Below are 25,647 nucleotides of genomic sequence, written 5' to 3' on the forward strand. Positions count from 1 at the left end.
TTTAGGAAAAGAACTGTCTTCCGGTGAATGTCTTTATGCAAATTTGCTTGAAACCATGCAGACTCCTCATAACAAGAAAAAGCCCAACATTATTATTGTATTATAATACGGCAATTGGAACGCATTGTTAAACTCTGGAACAAATTAACATGAATGTTGAAACCCCAATTCTAAATCCAGATAAAGTAAAAAATAAACTATTAGACTTTGATTGGATCACAAACCTAGAGAAATTCCATAGTTATCCTTCTATCGCACATATAGGACATGAATACAAAAAATAAGAGGCGAGATCACTCCTTACCTAGTTAGGTTTCCTGATAAAAATTATAGACACATTTTTACGCAACTGCCTTGGAATTTACACCATACGAAAGAAATTCTTGCACGACGCAGCTTAATTGAACCTAAAGAATTGTGTTGCCGGTTTTGCCATCATGACGGACCAATTGAGTCAACAAGACATCTATTCTCGTTCTGCAAGAAATTGAATACAATACAGGATTGTTATTTGACAAAAATGTATCACAATCACCAATGGGCCAATGAACAACACATATGGCACAGATGTCTGAGTGGATGCAATACTTCTGAAATACTAGCTCTAGCTTCCTTCTTCAAATCTCTGAACATAAATGATGGTAATGTTAATATGAACAATGAGGTAGATATGGTAGTATCCTGGTATGAAGGAATGACGCCTGTGCTCGTTTTCCTTATATTTGATGTACAGGTAACAGAGGATTTTGTTTCCACACATTTTTAGTGATTTAAATGTCTTCTTACTGACTTGTTTAAAGTGGCTTATATTTGTCTATGTTATCTTAATCTTGTTATTTTGGTTAATTTTATTAGTCTGTGGATCTATAAATAGTGTACTAAGAATTTTTGTAAAGGTTATTTAACCATAAACAATAAAAAAGAAAAAAAAATTAGAACACATTGCTACATTCCACGTATACAGCACCCACAACACCCCACACACAACTGATTTAGGTACAGGCCTTTATATCCCTCTTGTGAGCAGTGATCAATGGCTTTCAACTTTGGCGCACTCTGCTATTAAATCTCAGATTTAGCAAGAATTGCCTATAAGAAAAATTAAAAACCTAATACTAGAGTCGCTGCCTAACCAGGCTCACATGACCACCCCTTTGTATGGTGCTACAGTGCAGGCAACACTTCTGTGACTTCTCATATCACCAACAGGGAATTAATTGCCTGCCTCAACTAGGATCTTAAAAGGAGCCAAATGATTCCCATCAGTCTAGTACAAAAGGTATGAAAGAAAAGTGGTCTGGGGCTCTCTATGACACATGAGAGATGGCACCCTCTGTGCCCCCTCATCAGCTGAGCATAGTCGCTTGGCCCGAGGGACTGTAGCCAAGAGGAGAGTGTGCAATTAGAGGGAGTTCAACAGTGTTGAGCAGAACCAGTGTGCTATAGCACAGAGAGCTTAAGGGTTGTGGCTATAACACAGCAGCCCGACAGATGAGCCTTGACGTTCAGCCCGGGCAGCACTCAAGACTCCCAGAGACCCATCCCATGAAGGATGACACCCTTACAGCCCAGATGAATTGGAAGAGGGCTGTGGAGTAATCCCTAACCCAGTCATCCCAGCAGGGCGATTTGTTGTAGTCTATTCAAGGGTCAATGTTGGTTGCAATCACAAACAGGTGACGATCAAATTGAAGCTACCGAAGCATGGTTCTTGGTCCACCCAAAGTGAAAGACCAGGAAAGGAGCCCAAGTGTAAGAGATGATCATTCAGGACAATCTACCATTTGTAAATCTTGGGCACTGCCAATGAACAAATCTGACAAACAGCAAAGCGAAAGAGGCATGTGGCAACGTTAAAACAGCTTAATTTACAACTGCCTAATCATCTGCAGAAATCATAGAGGCATCCCAAATGGAGGGCAATGCATATGTATTGATGTTTGGTCTCATGGGTAGGCAGCACCAGAGCGCAGCCAAAGAAAACACGACATAGGAACTGCAGAGGAGACTAACCATCGAAAAAGCAATATATGCAAGATCACAATTTGAGGACCAGAGGGTGTTAACATGTAAATCAATAATTCTGCAAAAAAAAATGGCTTCAAGGCAACTGGGGATGCATTAGAATCAAAGATACATTCAAGTTACAGACTGATTGGCATTTCCGCCCCCCCCCCGATTCTTGCCGTTAGGCAGTCCATCAGAGTGGAATGGTCATGATAATGAAATGAATGTTTTTGAAAAACTGTAGCCCTCTGTGAAATAGTCAGTGTATTGACCCCATCAGAGAGACGTTCTCCCCCACCACAAGTCACAATAAGGGGATCAATGGTAGGAATCCATGGGATCTGCAAAACCCAGCCAATTTCAACAGGACATCCGTACCTAAACCCGGTGGATGAGAGTCAAGACCAGGGGTCAGCCCTCAAGAGAGGCATATTGTTGCAACTTCCTTTTTCAACAGAACAACTTTAATTTCCTTCGAACCAACTTCCTTGTTATCGTAGGGAAAGGATAAGACCCATTCAGATCCCAAGAGAGCCAACTCTAAGCAACAACCTCAATTACATAGCAGTAGTGGCAAGGAGAAAACCTCCTCTCCCTCACTCAGCATAGAAATGTAATAATAGAAACAACTCCCTTTCCTCATTTAGCAGCAGGTTTGGCACACAAACGATAAAACTCTTCACGGCACTGATAAACCTAAAAATGAAATGAATTAGGAAGGAGGATGTCAAAGCAGCACTAGAGATCCAAACATCACACGCTAACCCAGAAAAAGGAAAAAAAATAAGGGAGGGGAAAAAACGAAATGCCAGACAACCAAACAGCAGAGCACATGGACCAAATCAAGACCACCATGCCCTTCAAAGACTCCACCCCCCCCACTCCCCCACTCGAGAACTCCAAAAGCTAACTAGCATTGAGACAGAAGTAAACAAAGACAACTGCCCATGACAATCTGGGAGCTGGTATTTGGCGGAGGTCCTACATAAAAGTCAAGTTTCCAGACAACCAGCATGAAGGGAAGTAGGAGCAAAGAAGATCGTTAGATGAGCTTGATAAGGAAAATCAGGGCAAGCAGTTAGGGAACTGAAAGGGGGTGAGGAGAGAGCAAAGAGATAGAAGAGAAAGGGAGAAGAGATACAGGGAGAAGAGATACAGGGAAAGAGAAAGAAAAAGGAGAAAGAAGAGAAGAGCAAGAGAGAAGAGCGAGAAAGAAGAGCGAGAAGAGCGAGGAAGAGAAAGAAGAGCGAGGAAGAGAAAGAGAAGAGCGAGGAAGAGAGAGAAGAGCGAGGAAGAGAAAGAGAAGAGCGAGAAAGAGAGAAGAGCGAGAAAGAGAGAAGAGCGAGAGAAAACATGTCCTTCGAGGGGGATCCCCCCTCGAACTTCAAAAGTAAATTGCTCCATTATGAAGATAAATGAATTCGTGTTGAAATCATAGGGCTCCCTGCACCACATGATATGGAGGGCTCCAGATGGCCTCTAGATGGTCAGGACGGGAGCAAGCATTCCTGGATGCTGCAGGCCCAATTCTCTGGCATATTAAAAAGGGTAAGAAAATGTATTTTGTGTAAATGTGTGTGTGCATGTATATAATGTATTGTGTGTGAATGAGTGAGTGCATGATGTATGGGTGGCTGCCTGGGTGTGTCTGTTTGGTGAAAGGGTGCACATGCATGGGTGGCTGGGTGTGCATGTCTTCGAGAGTATGTTAAATGGTGTGTATGCTTGTGTTTAATGCCGGGATAACTTATTGGAAATCTTCATTACTCCTAGCCTTACTCTTCCTCGTCACAGTACATATGAGGAACTTTGTCCAATTTTTATGACTTCCACGTCGCTGACCTTTTTCTAGTCACATGAGTTCCACCCGCACTCTGAAAACACAACCGTTCTCCTAAAATGTATGACTACTGGTCTCCGCAACTGCCCCAGGAGAAGCCACCTGCTTCAAACAACCCCATTAATTCACAAGATGCCCATCTCTTACAACAATGAGCTCTCCATTGCCCTCCAGCACTTGAGCCATCTGCAAACTGACTAGAGCTACCCCATTGATCAATTTGAAATTCCTGTTCCGCAACTACTGACAAAGCCTTTGCCAAACTTTGCCATGATGGCGAAAACACCCTTCTGATTAATCCACAATGCGGAGACCCATGATACACAGAGCAATCCCACCACATATATTTCATATCTTTTACTAAATTCAAAAAACACTTCCCATACATGTATACCATTGTGTGCATTTTATACCTATTATGATCTATCATGAGCGCCATTCATACAGCTAAACTGCATGTGCACATACTGATCGCCTGCTTTACCTTAATGAGGGGCCCTCCGTTCAACAAAGTTTCATTGATATGTTTCTGCATGCATGCTACTCTACAAATGTATCGCCTTTACACAAAGTAACCTAAATGTAACACTTATCCCATTTACCATAAACATTGTAGTATGTGTAGCAATTTGCGAAAGTGACAGAAATGACAATGAGGTGTGGTATGGCGCACAAAGTTTGAACTTTTCCAATTTCTCAACATTCCCCCCTATTGTTAATCGATTAACAAACCAATTTCCAAATCAATAATCTCACTATTTTTATGGAACAAATGTACAGTTTTTCAGATAATTCCCCGCTAGACAACCCCAATTTGACTCATTAGTTCTACAATCTACCCATTGTTCTACACGTTCATTCCAGCCTGTGGAAGGACAGAACCCCCCCCTTCAATCATTCCAAATCAGTTTGAGTGCCCATGTGAAGAGAATGTGTCCTATATCTAGCCTTAGACAGGGCTAAAAGAAACATTGCAGTACTCCTAGGCATCCGAGTCGAAAAGCAGCGAAGACATAACTGACGAGAACAAAAAAGTGCTAGAGAAAAAAAATAAAAACAGGTGAAAGTACTTTTAAGTTTATGTTCATCCACAACGGCATCCAAGAGAAAAGTTTCCAAAAAAGTATTGTCAGTAATTACCGCTTCCCTCTCCATGGCCCCCTTCAGAGTTTGCAGTTCAGTAATTGTTTGAGTCAAAGTTCTGTTATCCGAGTAATTAGGAGGCACATATGTGCAGCAAGATTTGCCCAATTTACGGCACACCACGCCCTCCATAGCAGTTAGGAGGTCCATGATATAACTATTCTGCAGGGATACAAGGCACAAAGCCCAAGTTCTTCTTTGATGGCACCGGACGCTAACACAGATGAATTGACAAATAGTAACTCGTAACAGGTTATCTGAAGCCATTTTTATTGACAGAGAATTGCATGCCTGGGGCCAATAGAGAGGAGAAAAAAGTTTCAGTACAGCTAAACAGTCGTAAACCATCAGGAATGTTCCTTAGAGCCTCAGAAGATGCTGCCGACAGATTTATTTCAATCTCCTCAAAAGGTCAGTTCCTCCAGAGTCCTGCAAAGTTCAAAGATTGTCCATGTCTGATGACACAAGGGATACATGGAGTACGGGGGACAAAGGAGGCCCAAATATGGATTCAGACAGTGTCAGGTGGCTCTGAGGCACCACGAGGACGGGCATGTGCGAAGTGGTGATGCTGCATACACCTCTCCAGGCTGGAGGTAATTGTTTGTACAAAAAGGGCCCACATGACCAGAATACATCGAGTATTGCTGCTGTACCACCAGCTAAATCAGGAATACGCAGAGTGGTGCCGCAGTTTTGTTTTATGTCCACAGGCACCGTACCATCAACCTTAAAACACAGAAAAAAATGTGTAAGTAACCGGTTCTTAACAGGTTTCTCAGGCTCCTTGAGCCATGTCAAGAAATTCACATATTTTCTCCAAACTTTTCCACATGCCAAATTAGTTTGTGCCACTCCTTCAGAGAGTCCCACCATCCCTCCATCCTTGCAACTCATTACCCCTTGTTCCCATTTGTTGTGTGCGAGTATCAGACCATATCAATATCAGGTTTAAGCTGCACTCTTTGCGTACAACGAACATCTTTACGATCTTCCCCAGTTGAACTTGAACATTCTTCATCGATCAGAAGGACCGAAGCTGCTACATATTGCTCCTGAAACTGCCCTCAAACCCTGCATAGGGCTAGGTGCACCAGGCAACGAGCATCTGTCACTTCTACCTCATCAGAAATAAATAATCTAGGAACACCAGAGGTATGGGTAATGAGGGGGCAAACGTAACATGACTCAGTTACTATCTCCCTTCCCACTCTCTTCATGTGCTGGTACCATATATTATCAGCTGCAAAACTGTGTATGTCATTTACAATTTCTAATGGCCCATCAGAATTATTAGATGCAAAATCAATTTTGAAACTTAGTTGCGTTTCCGATAGTGCATCCATTGTACCCAAATGGCCCAATGTTTCCTCCCCCTGTGCACATTATATGTCCAACACAGGACTCAAAAATAAAATACCTATATACATTGCTGAATACATTGTCCTTCAACCAATTCCTACCAAAACAAGTCTAATTGTAAGACAATTAAAAAAAAAATGTATTAAACACAATTCTTAGGTTTTGTATGCTCGTCTCCCTTCCCCCCGGTCAACTGGAACAAACTGTGATTCCTTAGGTGCTACTTAAGTTAATTAGTCGACTCCTGTTCCTCAGGCGTCAGGGGTGGCGTACCGGTGTCCGTCTGAACACCGTGGAATGCACCCAAGTTTTAATGCCTTCCACTCTCACAGCCATAGGAGTATAGACGAACAATTTACTTCTTACCTTGTAACGTTCTTTCGATGGGATGTTCCTCCGACGTATTCCTTATCTTAGATATCTTCTTCCAGCTCTGCTGGCCTCGGAAAATTTTTCTCTAGAGGGCGCTGCGCGTCGACATCCGCCGAGTCGATGTCCCTCGACAGCCGCCGTATCTACGTCGACGTCATCCTGCCTATAAAGGCCGTGCGCAGCGTCCGTTGCTCAGTTCCGTTTGTAGCCCACAGTATTTCTGTCTGGACTAGACTAATCACCCTGAAGGAGCGTAAGCTGCAACAACAAGGGAAGTAGAACTGCGGGGATGGATGGGAGGGTCGATAAGGAATATGTCGGAGGAACATCCCATCGAAAGAAGGTTACAAGGTAAGAAGTAACTTGTTCTTCGAAGGGATTGTGTCCTCCGACGTATTCCTTATCTTAGATAGGCTCCCATAGCAGTATTCTATCATTGGAGGTGGGGGTACTGACTTCACGCTGCCTTCTATTGATGAATAGAGTGCAATACAGCCCTTCCAAACCTAGTCTCTTGACTGGAGGAGGAATCCAAGTTGTAAAATCGTGTAAAGGTATGGACGGACGACCATGTGGCGGCCGCACAAATGTCTTTAACCGGCACTCCTCTTTTGAGGGCCGATGAAGCTGCAATACCTCTGGTCGAATGAGCCCTAAGGTTTTGAGGGGGATCTTTTCCTGCCAGTTTATAACATTCCAAAATGGCTAGAATGATCCATCTGGAAATGGTCTGCTTAGTTATTGGTAACCCCAGCTTGTGACCTGTGTAGCCTACAAACAGCTGGTCTGCTTGTCTTATCCTGGCCAGTCAGTCTACTGATGTAAAAACCTAAAGCCCTTCTAGGGACCAGCCTGTGTAACCTCTCTTCCTCTTTCCCCGGATGAGGAGAAGGATAGAAAGATGGCAGGGTAATCTTCTGAGTGATATGGAATTCAGAAACCATCTTTGGGAGGAAATTAGGCTTCACTTGCAGGATAACTTTGCCTTTGTGAAAGATTGTATGAGGGGGTTTACAAGAAAGAGCTTGTAACTCGCTCACCCTTCTAGCAGATGTAAGTGCTATTAATAAAACAGTTTTAAGGGTAAGAAATCTTAACGAACAAGAATGGAATGGTTCGAAAGGTGTGCCCATCAGGAAAGTTAGGACTAAGTTGAAATCCCATAGGGGAACCTGGAATGGTCTTGGGGGATAAACGTTGGTTAACCCCTTTAGAAACTGTATTACCAAGGGTAACTTGAAATAGGATGGTTCTTCCGCAGTGCGCTTAAAGATGGATAGCGCTGCGAGATAGCCCTTAATGGTGCCAACTTGAAGGCCTGAATTCGCCAAATAGAGTAGGAAGGACAAAACCATTGGTGTACCACATGAAAAGGGGTCGATATTCTTTTCTCTACACCAGCTGCAAAATCTGTTCCAACGGCAGCGATATAAAGACTTTGTTGCTGGCCTCCTTGCCGAAAGCAACACCTCCATAACATCATCAGGGAGGTCCCAATCCTTGTACCTCAGCCTTTCAGAAGCCAAGCGTGAAGGTTGAGGGTTTTGATGTCTGGATGGAGAACCTGACCTCCCTTCTGTGAGAGTAGGTTCTCTCTGAGTGGAAGTCGAATTGGAGGGCAGATGGACAAGTCTAGAAGGTCCGGGTACCATGTTCTCCTGGCCCAATCCGGGGCAATTAGGATCATGGTTTTCCGGAATCTTCTCAACCTCCTGATCATTTGAGGAATGACAGGGACCGGTGGGAACGCGTACAGAAGCGGAAACTCCCAGTCCACTTTGAACGCGTCTCCCAGAGCTCCTCTCGGGGGAAATTCCCTTGAGCAGAACAGATCGCACTTCCTGTTGACACTGGTGGTGAACATATCAACCTGAGGGATTCGCCAAAGGGCGAAGATCTATTGAAGGACTTCCTGAGCTAGTTCCCACTCGTGGGAGACTGTGCTCTGCCTGCTCAGAGCGTCCGCTGTCAAGTTCTTCTCTCCGGCTAGGTGAACTGCCGATAGAGAGATTCCTTCTTGGATTGCCCAAAACCAGAGCTGCATCGCCTCTCTGCACAGGGGTAGTGATCCTACGCCTCCTCTTTTGTTGAGGTAATGCATGGCCACTGTGTTGTCCGTCATTATCAGGACATCTTTCCCTTGTACAGCTGGCAGGAACGCCTTCAGCGCAAGTCTGATGGCCCTCAGCTCTAACAGGTTGATATGTAGTCTGGACCCCGATGGAGACCAACGACCGCTGATGGTCAAGTCGTTGGCATTGGCTCCCCACCCAGTGAGTGAGGCATCCGTGACTACTGTTATCTCCGGTCAGGGTTGCCAAAACTGTTCTCCTTTGAGAATGTTCTCCTGACAGGCCCACCACTGAAGGTCTCGAGCCACCCTGTCGGGAACCTGAAGAAGATCTCTCATTCTTCCTGAGAATTGTGACCACTGAATCCTCAGTGCCCACTGGAGGGATCTCATTCTCAGGCGAGCCTCTGGCACTAGGAAAATGCAGGATGCCATGAGGCCTAGCAACCTCAAAAAGTCGAAGGCTGGGAGACGTTGGGCATCTTGGAACTTGGTAACCATCTGTAGAATATCTTGAGCCCTCACCTCTGGTGGCGAGGCTTTTCCCAGGGAAGTGTCCAGGATCGCTCCGATGAACTGGAGTCTCTGCGATGGTATCATTTGTGACTTCTTTAAATTGAGGGAGAAGCCCAGTCTGTGAAGGGAGTGGCAAACGTGATTTAGCTGGATCTGAGCTTGTTCCGAAGATACAGCCCTGATCAACCAATCGTCCAGGTAGGGGTAGACTTGAATCCCTTCCCTCCTTAGACTTGCCGCCACTACCGACATTAACTTGGTGAAGACCCTCGGGGCGGAGGTCAGCCCAAAAGGCAGCACTCGAAATTGATAATGAGAGTTGCCAATTGCGAACCTCAGGTATTTCCTGTGTTTAAGATGGATAGGCACATGGAAATAAGCGTCCTGAAGGTCCAGAGATACCAACTAGTCCTGGAACTGAAGGGCATGAAGGATCTGAGAAAGAGTTACCATCTTGAATTTGTCTTTCCTGAGGAATTTGTTCAATTCTCGCAGGTCCAAGATGGGTCTCAGTCCTCCGTCTTTCTTTGGAATGAGAAAGTAAGGGGAGTACCAGCCCTTGTTCCTCTCCGCTACAGGTACCGGTTCTATGGCACCTTTCTCTAGCAGGTCCAAAATTTCCTGCAAGAGGAGCGGATCTGGAGCTTTCTGAGAGCTGATCCCCGGTGGATGACTCTGAGGTATGCGTAGGAGAGGCAGGCAGTAACCTTGGGCAACTGTTTCCAATGCCCAAGCATCTGACGTGATAGCCTGCCATTCCGCCAGATGTTGAGTTAACCTGCCTCCTACAGGTGTCCTGTGAGGGAAGTCCTCAGAGTGGTTTTGGGGCGGTTGATGCAGATGCCGATGGTAAAGAGGCACCTGCTGTTGCTGTGGCTTTTGAATATCTACCCCGTCCACCTCGGGTAGTTCTTCGTTGTCCCCTTTGAGCCGGTCGTCCTCTACCTCTTCCGAATGCGGAGTAGAAGCGAAAGGACTTGCCCCTCGCAGAGGTTCCTGTGGGATGAAAAGGTGTCTGACGGATTGCAGCGCCTAGGGATTTTGCTGCTGCTTTTGATGTTTGCAGTTTCTCTAAACTGTCATCCGCCTTTTTCCCGAAACAAAGAAGAGCCATCGAATGGCATGTTCAAGAGCCTGGCTTGCACATCTGGGGCAAAACCAGACTTTCTCAACCAAGCGAATCTCCTGGTTGTTGTACTTGCCGCCATTGCTCTGCTGATACTGTCAGCCGAATCAATGCCCGTCTGGAGGGATTCGCACATAGCGTCTTTAGCGTCCTGTATGATATTTAGGAACGCCTCCCTTTCTTCTCCCTCCGGGATGCAGTCAGCCGCTGTAGAAGCACACTCCCAAAGTGTATGGCTGAATCTAGCAAGGGTGCAAGTAGCATTAACAGATTTTAGCGCCATGCTACATGCCGAAAAAACTTTCTTTGCCATAGCATCATATTTCTTATTGTCCCTGTCCTGTGGGACAGTAGGGTAAGCAGTCTTGGCGTCAGTAGAAGATGCTGCCTGTACCACCAGACTTTCTGGGGATGGGTGTTTTGACAAAAACTCCGGGTCTGCAGAAGATACCCTGTATTTTGTAGACAGTTTTTTATTTACTGCCGGGACGACATCTGGGGTTTCCCAGTTCGTCATAATCTTCCTCTGAAGAGCTTTATGAAAGGGCACTACAGGATCCTCCTGTGGACCTTTGTCAAGAATATCCGTGAGGTCATCTTGTTGGAAAGCCTGTGAAGGTGTAGGCCACCCCATAAATTCTGTGATCCTGGCCATTATGGCTCTATACAGGGTTTCAGCATGCTCCCCCGGGTCTGGCCTAGCAAACTCCACCTCAGGGGAAGTGTCTAACCCACTTGCCTCATGTAAGGAATCATGAAGATCCTTTAACCTGCGTTCTTCTGAGGATAACTCCTCTCTAACTGGGGTTGCAGGTCCCTGCAACTCAAATGTGTCTTCCTGTTCAGATAGTTCACCCTCTTCCATAATTGAGGACATAGTTCTCAATTGTTCTGAACTCACATAGGGTGTAAACCCCAACTCCAAGGCAGATGGTGCCAAACTTGTCATAATCGGCCTCGAAAACGTCAATGTCGTCGACGCCGAAGGCTTCGGGCGTGGCGTTGAAAACAAAGGCAGAGGCCTCGAGGACCTCGACAGAATTGGGATTCTGCTCGAGGAAGTCGACAATCTCGACGCCATCGTCATCGAGGACCTGGGGATAGCCACTGGGTGCGTCGTAACCGTGACTTTCCTTGGCGTCGACGCCGGTGTCGAAGATGGCGTCGAGTCGACAGACCCGTGTGTCGAAGGTCCCTTCGACAACGGCGTCGAAGACACCGACCTCGGCGTCGACGGAACCTTTGTCGATGGCGTTGACAGAACCTTCGAAGAAGGTTTTGAGGTCATAGCTTTACTCGAGGGTTCGAGACATGCTCGAGAAGCTTCCTTCGCCGGGTACTGCGACTCGCGGCGTTTTTGACCTTCGGGTCTTTCGACCAGAGCATCGCTCTCGGCAGTCTTCGAGGGGGTAGAGGCCACTTTCTCGAAGACGCTCATCATATTTTTGCGGAATTCCTCCCATTCAGCCCGGGAACTATGCTTCGTGGGGCAAGGGATTCTCTTTGGAGAAACAGAGGAAGAGGAGGACGGAGAAGGGGATCTTCGACGTCTCCTCTTCGAGTGCTTCGATCTCGAGGAGTGATGGGACCCACTCCGAGACCTGGAGCGCGAATGGTGACGAGGAGACAAATGTCTCGACTTCGTCGAAGAAGCTTTTAAAGTCTTACCTTTCTCCAGCTTCCCACTATGCTCCTTCAGGGCCTTAGCTGTCATGGACATACAGTCCTCACACTCTGAACAATGGTGTTCAGCTCCCAAACACCACAGACAAACTCTGAGGGTCAGTCAGCGACATCTTTTTCCCACAATCTCGGCATTTTTTGAAGCCGGACCGAGGAGTTGTCGGTTCCGACGAGGAAGCCATCGAGTACGGATCGAATATCTCGAGGTAAATAGGATTAAATTGACAAAACTGAGCAACGGTATTCCGAGGCACTGAGTAAGCGCAGAAAAACGGAACTGAGCAACGGACGCTGCGCGCGGCCTTTATAGGCAGGATGACGTCGATACGGCGGCTGTCGAGGGACATCGACTCGGCGGACGTCGACGCGCAGCGCCCTCTAGAGAAAAATTTTCCGAGGCCAGCAGAGCTGGAAGGAGATATCTAAGATAAGGAATACGTCGGAGGACACAATCCCTTCGAAGATGCCCTTATGGGGTCCGTGGAATCGACAGTCATTCTAGCGACTTTCTCGCCAGTTAGTAACAACGGATGCTGATGCTTGTTTGGTCCCACGCCGCCTTCGATCTTGTTTTGCTGATGAGATGCAGTAACCTGTGAGGACACAATTCTGACGCTCTGGGTTAAAGAATTTCTGCTGACTTATGTGCAGCAGTACCTATGCGTGCAGGTGAGAGAGGTGTAAATATTCTACAACCCATCACCACCTCATGGGGACTAAGGTGGTGATCTTTTCCTGGCTTATTCCGTAAACAAAATAGTGCTAAGGGAAGGCAGTACAGCCATGAATTATGCACATCAGAAAACATTTTTAACAATTGAGTTTTCAACAAGCCATTGAAACACTCCACAATCCCATTGGCCTCAGGGTGGTACCCCGAGCACAACCTGTGCCGTATTCCTGATAGTAATTTCACAGTGAACAAAGCATTAAAGAAGTGAGTCCCATTGTCGGACCTTAACACCTCACAAATACCCCACCCTGGAAACACCTGCCTTACCAAGAATCTGGCCGCTGATTTGGCATCAGGGTGCACGCAGGGTCCAGCCTCAAGCCATCAGGAAAATGGATACACAACCACAATTAAATAACAATAGGTGCTGCACCTTTGTACCATAACAATGAAATCAACATGTAATTCCTTAAAAGGACCTGAAGGTCGGGGTATAACCCCTCTTACCGCCTGCATAGTATTTCCTGGATTGAATTCTTTACAAAGTGTGCAATTACCAACAAACCTACTCACCTGCTCAGAGAGGTTGGGCACAAACCAATCCTTCTGAAGTTCCACTGCAATTTGTCCCCGAGGAGTATTTGCCGAGAAATGCAGTTACTCCAAAGCCACAAGAAGCAACTCTACGGGCATCACTATCTTCCCAGTCAGGTCCTGCCTGCACAACAAATCTGTGGCCGAGAGCATACACCCCCTCTTCGCCCATAGCTCCTTTTCCCTGCAGTTCAACAATTTCTAACAAGGGGACTGCAGTATACTGGACCGGCAATAGTAACTGTTGGGACATAATCTCAATTTTTGGGATATCTGGGAGGGGCAAATAAGCTGCAGCCTTTGCCGATCAGTCCACGGCATTGTTACCAAGTGCTAAAAAATAAATCCATTTTTACTAGTATGCACTGTGCATTCAACAACCCCTACCTCCACAGGCAATGTTAGCGCATCAATTGTGAAAGCAGCGGAGCATGCTGGACAGGGGTGCCATCAGATCTTCTAATCCCTCTTCTCTGCCATCTATATAACCCAGAATGTATTGTTGTGGTAATATACGCAGAGCCGGAGTAGATAGTGACTGCCGCCCATTTACTTATTTACAGCGCCTCAGTAAGCACCACCAACTCAGTAATGTGACAGCAATCGCTTCTCCATTTCCACCCGGTACTCACCACCCACAAGACTTATCACTGCTGCTCATGTATGTCTCTCACAAGTGCCCTGATCAATCATTGATGATCCATCAACAAAAAGTGTTCCTCCTGTCGCCAAAGCATCTTCTTTAACACTTGTACTTCTTCCCTCATCTCCCTCGTAGGTCACACAATCATGATCACCAGACTACACTGGGTCAGCCAAAAAAGTCACTGGCTTTACTACTTGACACCTCACTGGTCGTACGGAAGCATTTGACAAAATAATCATGTTGCCAGAAACTCTTTGAGAAGTCAAAGTTAATTTTGACTTCTCCAAAATTGCAAAAACTGCATGCTCCACGTACACTGTCCCCAGGCAGCCCATAGTAATGGCTGAGGACTTTTGTATTGCAAAGGCTGCTGACACAAGAGATTGCTCACACGGAAACTGGCCCTGTATAACTGAGCCTAACAACCCACTATATTAGGCCAAGGATTGTTGAGCTAATTAGGTTTTCTGTGTTACGACCGCTGTCATTACCTTCCCATCTGTATGCGAAAAAGAAAAAATGGCTTTTGGTAATCTGGATTACAATTACTTATCGCAGTCTTGAGCTCCTGAAAACAAGTTTTCATTTCATCTGACCACTCAATCACACTTCTATTTCTATGCTTCCTTGAGAGCTTGCAGCAGGGGCCTTGTGTAACTATAGTAGTCGAAAATCCATGCCCTGCAATAGTTACAGAGCCCCAATAACTGTTGCATGTGTTTTTCTGTAGTTGGATGAAGCGTGTTCTGAAATGTGGTTGCTCTCTCAGATTACCCTTCTTCCTGCAGATGAAAGTACCTGTCCCAAATATGCTACTTCTGTTTGACAATATTGCAGTTGTTCTTTGTCCACCGTGTACCCCTTCTCCGCGAGCAGCGTAAGGAGTCCGACTGAGTCTCCTCTACACTGTTCATCTGAAGCACTACAAACAAGTAAATCGTCTGTTAAAAACACTTGGAGATTCACAGTACCCCTGGGGTAATCTAGTGTGTTCAAATCTATGTCCACGATACGTAAATCCTGTGAGGTACTGGGAATCGGGGTGCAAAGGAACCAAGAAAAAGGCATTTTTCGAATCAATAACTGTGGTGTGTCAACCCAGTAGGGATGTTACAGAGAATGGTAGCAGAATTTGGTACCACTGGAAATTCTGCTTCAACAATGTTGTTCAGTGGCCGCAAGTCCTGAACCATCCTCCGACTAGACCCCTTTGCTTCTTCACAGGGTAAATGGGCCTGTTATAGGAGGACACGGAATGTTGCATTATGCCTTGCTTCAACAACGTCATAATGGTCTAAAAAAATCCCATCATCTACCTCCTTGCACATGGGTTATTTGCCTAACCCTTGGTAAAATTGCTCCTCGTTTTAATGTTATTTGCACTGCCCCTACACCTTTCAATAGCCCCACATCATGGGGATTGCTGGTCCATAAGTGGTATGGCACTTTCTCCAAATCCTCCTTCCAGTATGGCAATGTTTTTCTCACGATTAATATAGTATGTGGTACCACCCTTTGCTCCAGCATTACCTGACAAAGCACCTTAATCTCAAAAACTATTTCACCTGCGTCTTCTGCGTCCTCGAACAATTACTCATCATCAGACACGTCAATGAGGTCTGATCAATACACAACACTGTTCGCCATTCGCCTCCTTCCTCATCAGTGCCTGAAAGAACCACCTTGTCCTTCACCACCACGACTTCTAGAAGAATGGTAACGATAGTCCCTGGCATCATCTCCTGTGACTCGACAGATAGGAGCAAAGATTCTAGGGGTATTCGCCACATCCAATCTCTTATTTCAGGTACCCAACTTAACACCATCATTACCCCATACAAGATTAATGCAGAATGTATTGGCAACCCATAATCATGCTGTCGCTACAATACGCAGGGAAAAGGGCTGCTTCTCTTAATGGGTACAATCCTGGAGTGGAGCATACCATGCCGTCCTTTGAAAACATGATCAACATATTAAGCTTGCTCAGGAGGTTCCTTGCCAGAAAGTTTGCTGGGGTATCTTTCAGGTACAACAAGGGAGCAGATAAAGTTTGATTACCTACCTTGATACACAAATCTTCAGTGTATGGAACCGATAGGACAGCCCCAGAAAATCCCTGCGTGTCCATTGCTTTGCCCGATAGGCGAAAATCACCTTCTTTAATACAGGATTTTGTGGCCCCTGTGTCGATCATGAAAGAAAATGTCTGTTTACCTACCTTTTACACCTATCCGGTGTTCCTCTTCCGGATCTGTAGTAACCGATAGAATTGGACATGTCAGAGATGCCTGTGGGCTGGCACTATCCCCACCGTTTAAGACCAAAACTATGCATCAGAACATTGTCACGAAACGGCACAATGTACATAACTATATCCCACTATAAGAGCTCTTAACTATGCTCTCCTGCACAACATTTGTTACTATGGTTACATTGACACGATCAATTCCTGTCCCCCCACTCCCGTTTCCATTGGGGCGCGTGACGCGAGGCACCGACGAGCTGGCACACCCGTCGACGCATTGTGACGCCTCGCATGGTTGCCTTGGCAACTTTAATAACATGAAGTCTCAGAAGCACCCGCTCGCGGGCAGCATAACTTTACAGCAAACGCCGAAGGTAAGCGGACCAACGCTCAGTCACACACATGTTTAACTGCTCACCAAGTGATCTAGAAAATAAAAACACATTTACCTTTACAGCTCCCTACACACGTTAGAAAGCAGTGATTTGAAGTCCATAAGGTAATAACCTTTAACTTTATCCCTTTAAATTCTCATAAATACACAGAACAATGCACTGCGTACCATGTACTTAGCATAGCGAGACATATCGGTTTCTTTTTCTTCCTTGCAAATTTATAGTGATAAGGCTCAGAAAATAAGGTACATCCAAATTAAATTTTCTATGTATGAAACACTTTGATAACGTTATTCATGATGTTCACTGTGATATTCTATCTCTGTCTTTCCATGCTGCAACTGTATATGGACGAAAATGGTATGTACTTTATGGTGTTTTTGTTTTGTTGGTTTTTACAAATTGTACTGCATTTATTATTGTGACATATTGCTTGATTTAAGCCCTAAAGATGGAGAATTACTCTGAAATGCATTGGCTTTCTAGCCATATTTAGAGCAAGGAACTGCCTTCGTACGATTACAGCCAATTTCAACATAAATCTCAAGTTGAATTAAATTTGTTATTTTACTATAACTATGAAACTATACAAATGACTCAACCTTTCTTTTGCGAGTGAACATTAAGAAGGACAGCATTGGAAATATGATATCAAGCGATTCAAAGTAACATATACAAAGAGTAATTGATAGCTCAATCTTGAGCACTTTTTGAAAGCACCGGACATAGCTGGGTGTGCACACCCAACTTATTGTTTTTCTGTATTGTATGGATCCTGGTGTCAAGAGATCATCATAAAGTCTGGTAGCTCTTTGAAAATTTAGTTGGCGCTTAAGCAACAGTTACATTATATTTAGAACCTTGTGGTGGTGCCCACCTCTATCCCCCTTTCCTGGCCTATTCCTGATACATTTGGGCACCAGGATGCGAAAATGGGTTTCCTATGAGTGCACATGCTCCAGTGTAATGGGTGACTGTCCCATTCGGTAGAGGATTCTTCTCCCAAGCCTGTACTGGTGCCTGGGCTGACATGATTAGGGCGCGAGTCTGTGTCATTCCAGCTCCTGTACTTGGCTGCAATGGCACAGAGTTCGGGCATAGGGCGATATTTGGGCATTCGTCTGGAGGGGACCTGTGTTAAAATACTGTGGACGACTTCGACAATCCCGTGACACATGCCCCATTCTTCCACATACTCAACATAGCACTCCATGAATTCCTCCATACCCCCTCCCATAGGCCCACTGAACCGGAACCCCATTCCTCCAAATCCCCTGAATGGCCTGATGCCTCACGAAAATCCTCCTCTACACGGCCATCACGGCATATACCTCAGTTAGCTTAATTCTATGTGACTGTCCCGTCTGCTCTGTCTAATCACTATCTGTTCCGTCCGTTCTCGTGTCCTTGTTTCTGCGCCCCGAGGCTTGCGAGCTACCGGCGCAATATAAATATTAAATAAATAAATAAATACACCGTGGACATACTCTCATCGGTCTTGGTCCAGGTACATTCCCGTCCGGCCATGCTGGTCCCTTTCCAGAGTCTATTTGTCCTTGTTGTCTAAACTGTCCCTGCTGTCCCTCTATGAGGCTGGTTAGCATTGCCCTCTCTAAACAAATCTTTAATAGTTTTTTCTGGACCAGCTTGGACTCAGCCTTTTGTGCCTGGTCCATACTTTCCTTTTCCTGTTACCTTTTACAAAACTGCACAATGTGCATCTGTATCTATTCCCAAATCTTTAGCCTCCATCCTTACAACCTTGTCTATGTCATGCTGTACTTCTTTAGGAAGTTCCTTTTTCAACTTGTGATAAAAAAATAGCCACATTTTTCTCCCATCCTCCTTCCGTCTCTGCTCTCCACATCTCCTGAATAAACTGAATGTGGGCAGTGGGATCCTCGTCCAGCTTAATTGTTTTTGCCAAAATGAAATTTATGTCTGAAGTATCAGGATACATTATCCTCAGTGCTCCCCAAACTTGTGCCCTATAATTATTGAAAGCCGCTCCATGCTGGGTATTCGTGTCTAATTGAATTCCCAGATACCCTGCTTTCTTCCATAACTCGTCTGCCCGTTCCCCCCCCCCCCTGCAGTGAGCGAAGGAAGCATCTTCACCAAGTTATTCCGGTCCATGTGTGACGATGGGACATATATGCCCTCCCCTGACCCTTCTGTGGGTATTGAGTCACTTTTGCTAGGGCCTCCCCTAGCTGTCCACGCCCTCTCCATGTGGCCATGCATGCTCCACGGCACATACGAAGACCCCGTGGCGTACTTTGCAGAGCCCTGCCTAGAGCGGGAGGCGTAGCCTCTGCTTCCAGTCCTCCATGCTCGTTGTCTGTCTCCTTCCAATTCCTCATCTGACCCTTCTATCAAATCCCCTGATCCTTTTGTGGGGACAATCACACCCTCAGTGCTGCCGTAGAAGACCGCCTCTCTTCCCCTTCGTTCTAACTCTGCATCTATAGCGGTGTTCTCCCTTTCCATATCCACACTTACTCTCTTAATGACAGATTTATCAAGCCGTACGAGAATCAGACATGTCTCCATCTTCCTTCATTCGCTTCCTGTGTTTCCCTGTTCTCGTCATCCTGCTTTTTACTCCTATCCTGTTGTACCCATGCCGCTTCGCTCTCTAATAACCTTGCTGCTTCTTCCCTATTCTGCTTGTTTTGCCTTTCCACTACTCTCTGTAATCTATACTCTATCCTGGAACCGTGGGGCAATTCACTCCTCGCTGACTCTTCTTCATGCCTGCTCCTTACAATCCTCTCTCGCTCTGGCTCTTCTGGTCCCAAGGTTAATGCTGATTTATCCTTAAGGTACGACTTTTCTTCTTTTCTTTTCACTTCGGGGGCCCGCCAACAACCTTTACTAAAGAAGGCGTTACCTTTCTGCTTCCCTGTCTCTTGAAACTTGGTGCAGACGGAGGTGTTACCCCTGACCGTCCCGTAATCACTGGAGTAGTTACTGGAGAATATGGAGGCTCAAACTCTGGATTTGGATACCCTTCTGCGGGCGACAAAGGATAGCACCCATATAGAGGTGGTGCAGAAAGAATTCCTAAACCTACCTTGTCCCTTCTTCCATAGCCACAGCCTCCTGGGCCGTCCCGCCATCATATAACCTCCATAGCTCCAAGATATTCAGTCTATTGTCCAATTTCAACAACTTATGTTTGGCCCCTAAGAAAGTATGCAGATTTTCCAATATATCCTTATCGTAGGACCGCTCACCAGGCCACGGTTTGGACATCTTGCCCTTCGAGTCACTCAACCATTCCCGATATTTCAAAATGTTTATTGTATGTCCGGGAAGCTCAATGGAGCTTCCATGTTTCAACAAAAATCTCTCAAATCCCAATATTATTAAAGAAAACCCCTGTCAATACAAAAATGACTACCCAAAAATTCCTTTTCTGTCCCTTCACTCGAGCATAGAAGGAGTGCAATATTTTCCACTACAACACTGCTGTATACCTTCCTTTTTTCACTAGTATGACCCTTTCTACTACAGAGACATCTTGCCGGAAACTACCAGAGGAGACCCACACTACGTTAGACTAACCAAGAAACTTGAGGTGCTAGGTCCGCCTGCGTAATTACTAAAAGTACGGCTTTACCAAGGTAAGCCTCAGAAAGGTATCTACGGGTGGTCTTACCATAAGATGCCACCTCACTCTAAAGTGAGGGCTCCAGCCAACTAGACAAGCAACGTGATGAGTATCAAGCCTATCCCCATCCCCACCCCCCCCTGCCCCCGAGTAACACACTGTGCTCAAAGACTACACCTCTAAAATAACAAACTAGATGATAAAAAAAGTTAACATAAAAAGTTTTAACTGTACAAAGAAATCTAAAAACCCACACAGTTCATTGGACACAGACATTACACAATCCCATAAAAACGTATAATTACAAGGTTTACATTATCAACACAGCCCTTCAGAAAAAGGCCCTCCATACTTGGGGGCAGACTTGCCTCTTAGTTGCACAACAGAATTCCTATTAATGACCCACACAGACCTACCCCAAAAATACCCAAGCACATGAAGACGAGAGAAAGACAAACAGATTTCCTTCTGACCTATTCATGTTTGCTAATCGCATTGCCCAAATCTGTCTGGTGTCCGATTTTTATCACTTCCACATGGCTGACCTTTTTCTATTCACATGAGTTCCGCCCACTCTCCGACAACACAATCGTTCTAAAATGTATTACACTACTGGTCTCTGCAAGTGCACCAGGAGGAGCCACCTGCTTCAAACAACCCCATGAATTCAAAAGATGCCCATCTCTTACAACAAGGAACTCTTCAGTTTACCAGAGAATATATCTTCCCTTGCCCTTCAGCATTTGAGCCATCTGCAAACTGACAGCAACTACCCCATTGATCAACTTGAAAACCATGTTCCCTGAACTGCTGACAAAGCCTTTGTCATGATGGTTGAAAACGCCCTTCTGATTAATCCACAATGTGGAGACCCATAGTACACAGAGCAACCCCACCTCATATATTTCATATATTTTACTAAATTTGAAAAACACTTCCCAAACATGTATACCATTTTGTGTGCATTTTATACCCATTATGATCTCCTATCATGAGGGCTATTTATACAGCTAAACTGCATGTGCACATACTTATCACCTGCTTTACCTTAGTGGGGAGAGGCCCTCCGTGCAACCATGTTTCATAGTTATGTTTCTGCGTGCAAATCTATAAATGTATCGCCTCTACACAAAATAACGCAAAGTAACCGAAATGTAACACTTATCGCAATTACCATAAATACTGTAATATTTGTAGAAATGTGCAAAAGTGACAAATGGCGAGGACGTGTCCACCGCCTGTCAGTGGTATGGCGAGTGAAGTTCGAACTTTTCCAATGCCAGAGAAAAGACCACCGTAGGTAATCAACAGATGGTCTGATTTCCAGAAAGACAGTTCTCTCCAGATAGAACTTCATAGTTTTTGCCACATGGAGATTTTGCAGATTCTCCTCTGCTGAGACAGCGCGAAATCTAGGGTGGAAGATTAGCAAAACAATCTCCCAATTTAACTGAAAATCAGACAATTTTAGGAATGAAAGATAGCACAATCAGGAGCACCACCTTGTCTTTATGGACGGTAGTAGAAGGAGCTTTGGAAGAAAGAGGCTGAAGATCGCTCACCCTACTCCTGGCACAAGTAATGGCCACCAGAAGAACAAATGACTGACCCCAGGTAATGTTCTTTCTACTGGATGTTCCTCCCACGTATTCCTCATGTTTGATATATCCGATATCCTGCTTGCAGCTTCAGAAACTTTTCAACAGCAGAGGGCGCAGTGCATCGTCGACTTGTGGGCCCTAAGCAGCTTCCATCCAGCTCTTGGCCATGACGTAGACACTGGTAGAGGCAGTGTCATGGGTATCAGGCAGGTAGTTGGGACAAGCTGGGTAGAGGCTTGGCTGGCCTGGCATAGGCACACAAAGAACTCATACCAAATCCCTCCTTTCATTCCTTCCTAGTGTTTGTAGTAACTTCCTGGTTACCATTTCCTGTTGCCAAACAGGAAGTGCATGATAACTCATGACGTTTCTAGTGTTTGGGTGTGGCCACACCCAAGATTCTTCCAGTGCTTTGTGTTGCTTACTGTGAGCTGTATCAGCAACACACTTGCCGTGCTCTGGATCAGCCAGCATCTGATTACCTGCTCCGGATCATCCTGCTTTTGCTTACCTGCTCCGTATCATCCTGCTTCTGCTTACCTGCTCCGGATCATCCTGCTTCTGCTTACCCGCTCCGGATCATTCAGCTTCAGCTTACCTGGTTCTTACTCCACGCCGCAGCTCTCTCCAGTCAACAGGGGACTTCTACACTGGCACCTGTAAGAATAAAGAAGAACAGCGTTAACACGCGCACATCAGTAACGCTGCGCTTACTCACCGAATCTTCCCGCAACGCTGGAATCCAGGTTAGTTGCACGAGCGCACAAACCCCTATAAGAAAGAAGAGACATTATTCATTGCGCTCGCTCCAATAACACGACACTTATTTCACTGCGCTCTCTCTCTCTACGCAGTGCATACTTACCAAAAGCCTCTGTGCAAACTTACCTAACCACCAAGTCTCCAGTAGCGCTGAACCCGGACTCGAGGCGCTAATACCACAATTTCTCCTGCAAGGGAAAGGGAGAGACATTACCAGGCACACTCGAATTGAAGGCGCTGCGCAAACCTACCAGCAGCTAGCTTCTACACGCAGCGCTACTCACCCACAAAAATACCGGCAAACAAAGACGATACGGACAATTTTGCACACTCAACATTCTCCGCGCAACGTTCACTTGTGGGAAGGACTTTCTAGCCAGTGAAGAAACTGGCACCTTGAACTCTCGGCCTCGCTGTGAATCGCGCCCCTGCAAATGCAGGATGGAGTGCACACCCTAATAAAGATCAAGGTAAGCCCATAGGGGGACATCACAGCACACAGTAAAAAAGGGAAGGGCCCAGGAGAATCGGGTGAATTCAGGTCTGAGTGTACACCTTGTATTTAACAGGTATTCCTCCGGGTGAAACGGGAAGTGAAGACTCTGGGTCAAGGGAGTCTCGTCCATCACTCCTGCAGGGTCACAGGTGAGTGTGACAGGCGGCACTCACCACGCCCGTTGCTTCAGTTCATGATTTTCCCCTCCTTTCAGCACAGCCGTCTCAAAGGTTAAAGAACCTCAAACATTGAAGAGAGGAAGGTATAAATAACAGAAATTCTCCCACAGATAGAGCGGTAGGTTGAGAGGACGATGAGGAATACATGGGAAGAACATCCAGTAGAAGGAACACTACCAGGGGTTATGTCCTCCAACGTATTCCTCATCGTTGATAGACTACCATAGCAGTATGTAGCTGGAGATGGGAAAAAGATAATTTACTTTCGATGTAAGCCAAATTTAGCCTCCTGGCTCGATGCAGAATCTAGGCAGTAATGGTTTTGAAAAGGTGTGGAGCAAAGACCAGGTTGCACCACTGCAAATGTCCTGCACCAGCAACCCTCATTGTAAAGCCGGAGAAGTAGCTCCTCCTCTATTGGAATGGGCTCTCAGACCATCAGGGACTTCCTGGCCAGACAGAGTGTAACATTTGCTAAAACGCAAAACAATCCATTGAGACAAGGTCTGTTTAGTAACAGCCTGTCCCCCAGTCTATGACCTGTATGGCCCACAAACAGCCGATCGTCTTGCCTAACCTTAGCAAGCCTGCTAATGTAAAATTGTCCCAAACCGGAACAATAAAAGGTACCAGTGGGAAGATGTTAGTTAGTCCCTTCAGGAACTGGATGACAATAGGAAGTTTAAAATAAGAGCCTTGTTCAGGTGAGCGCTTGAAAATGGAAAGCACTGCCATATAGCCATTTGCAGTGGAAGTCTGCAACCCTCGCTAGGCTAGATACCACAAGAAAGATCATACTGATCGTGTGTCACAAATAAAAGGGTCAACATTCCTCTCTACATCAGCTGCAAAACTAGTTCCAACGGTAGCAGTATAGAGCCTTCGTTGCTGGTCTCCTGGATGAAAGAAACACCTCCATTACATCTTTTGGGAGGTTCCAATCGCTATATGTCATCCACTAGGAACCAGGCGTAAAGGTTCAGGGTTCTGATTTCTGGGTAGAGAATGCAACCTTCCACCTGAGTGGGCAAATCTGCTCTTTGAGGAAGACGAATCGGAGGGCAGATGAACATGTCCAGAGGTTCTGGGTACAACATCCCCTTGGCCCAATCCAGAGCAATCGGGATCGTGGATTTCCCAAACTTCCTCAACCTCCTGATGACATGAGGAGTGATGGGGACTGGTGGGAACGCGTAAAGGAGTGGAAAATCCCAGTCCACCACAACCTTGTTGCCCAGAGTTCCTATCTGACGAAATTCCCTGGAGCAGAACAGGTCGCACTTCCTGTTGGTACTGGATGCAAACAGATCCACTTGAGGGGTTCCCCAAAGGTCGAATATCTTCAGAGGGACATCCTGAGCCAACTCCCACTCGCGAGAGACTGCTTTGACGGCTCAGAGCATCCATCGCCATGTTCTTTACTCCGGCTATGTGACAGCCGATAGAGAGATTCCTTCTTGCAGTGCCCAAAAACAGAGCTGCATCACCTCTCTGCGCAGTGGGAGTGACTCTAGACCTCTTCTCTTGTTGAGGTAATGCATGGCCACTGTGTTGTCGTCATTATCAGGATGTTCTTCATCCGCACAGAGGGCAGGAAGGCCATCAGTGCCAGTCCGATTGCCCTCAGCTCTAAAAGGTTGATGTGTAGTTTGGACTCTGATTGAGAATAACGACCGCTTATTGTCAGATCGTTTGCATGAGCTCCCCAACCCGTGAGGGAGGCGTCTGACTGCTGTCATCTCTGGCCATGTTTGCCAAAAGCATTCTCCTTCATCACATTCTCCTTGCATGCCCACACAGGAGATCCTGTGCAACTTTGCTCAGGACCTGAATAAGGTTTGTCCCCCTGCCGGAGAATTGTGACCCTTGAGATCCGAGGGCCCACTGAAGAGCTCTCATCCCCAGACAGGCCTCTGGCACCAGCAGAATGCAGGATGCCATGAAACCTGGCAACCTCAGAAAATCAAAAGCCTGTCGATGTTGGGCATTTTGAAACTTCATGACCATCTGGAGAATATAGTGAGCCCTCACCTGAGGTGGCGAAGCTTTCCCAGAAGAAGCATCCAGGACCGCTCCGATAAATTGAAGCTTATGGAAAGTGGCCCTTCTTGAAATTGAGAAAGAAGCCCAGATTAAGGAAGGAGCAACAGTTGATGCAGAGATGTTCCAGAACTTGTTTGGGAGAACGAGCCCTGATCAGCCAATCTTCCTGGTAGGGCTAGATGTCAATCCCTCCCCTCCTTAGACTTGCCGATGTTAATGGCATCAATTTGGTGAAGACCCTCGACAGAGGTAAGCCTGGATCGCAGAAGAAATT

At 45.9% G+C, this 25,647-nt stretch overlaps 1 protein-coding gene across 1 annotated transcript in view; it reads right to left on the minus strand.

Annotated features, from left to right (window-relative positions):
- Window positions 1-5,229: 5,229 nt before the first annotated feature.
- TIMM17B (translocase of inner mitochondrial membrane 17B) overlaps window positions 5,230-25,647 on the minus strand; it is a 478,879-nt gene continuing 458,461 nt past the window's right edge. The window contains exon 7 of the mRNA XM_069647481.1: window positions 5,230-5,719. The gene's annotated coding sequence lies outside the window, so the exon portion shown is untranslated. The remainder of the gene's footprint in view (window positions 5,720-25,647) is intronic.

The sequence above is a fragment of the Ambystoma mexicanum genome, chromosome 2q, assembly GCF_040938575.1.
Source record: "Ambystoma mexicanum isolate Mex_15411 chromosome 2q, UKY_AmexF1_1, whole genome shotgun sequence".
Lineage (NCBI taxonomy): Eukaryota > Metazoa > Chordata > Amphibia > Caudata > Ambystomatidae > Ambystoma > Ambystoma mexicanum.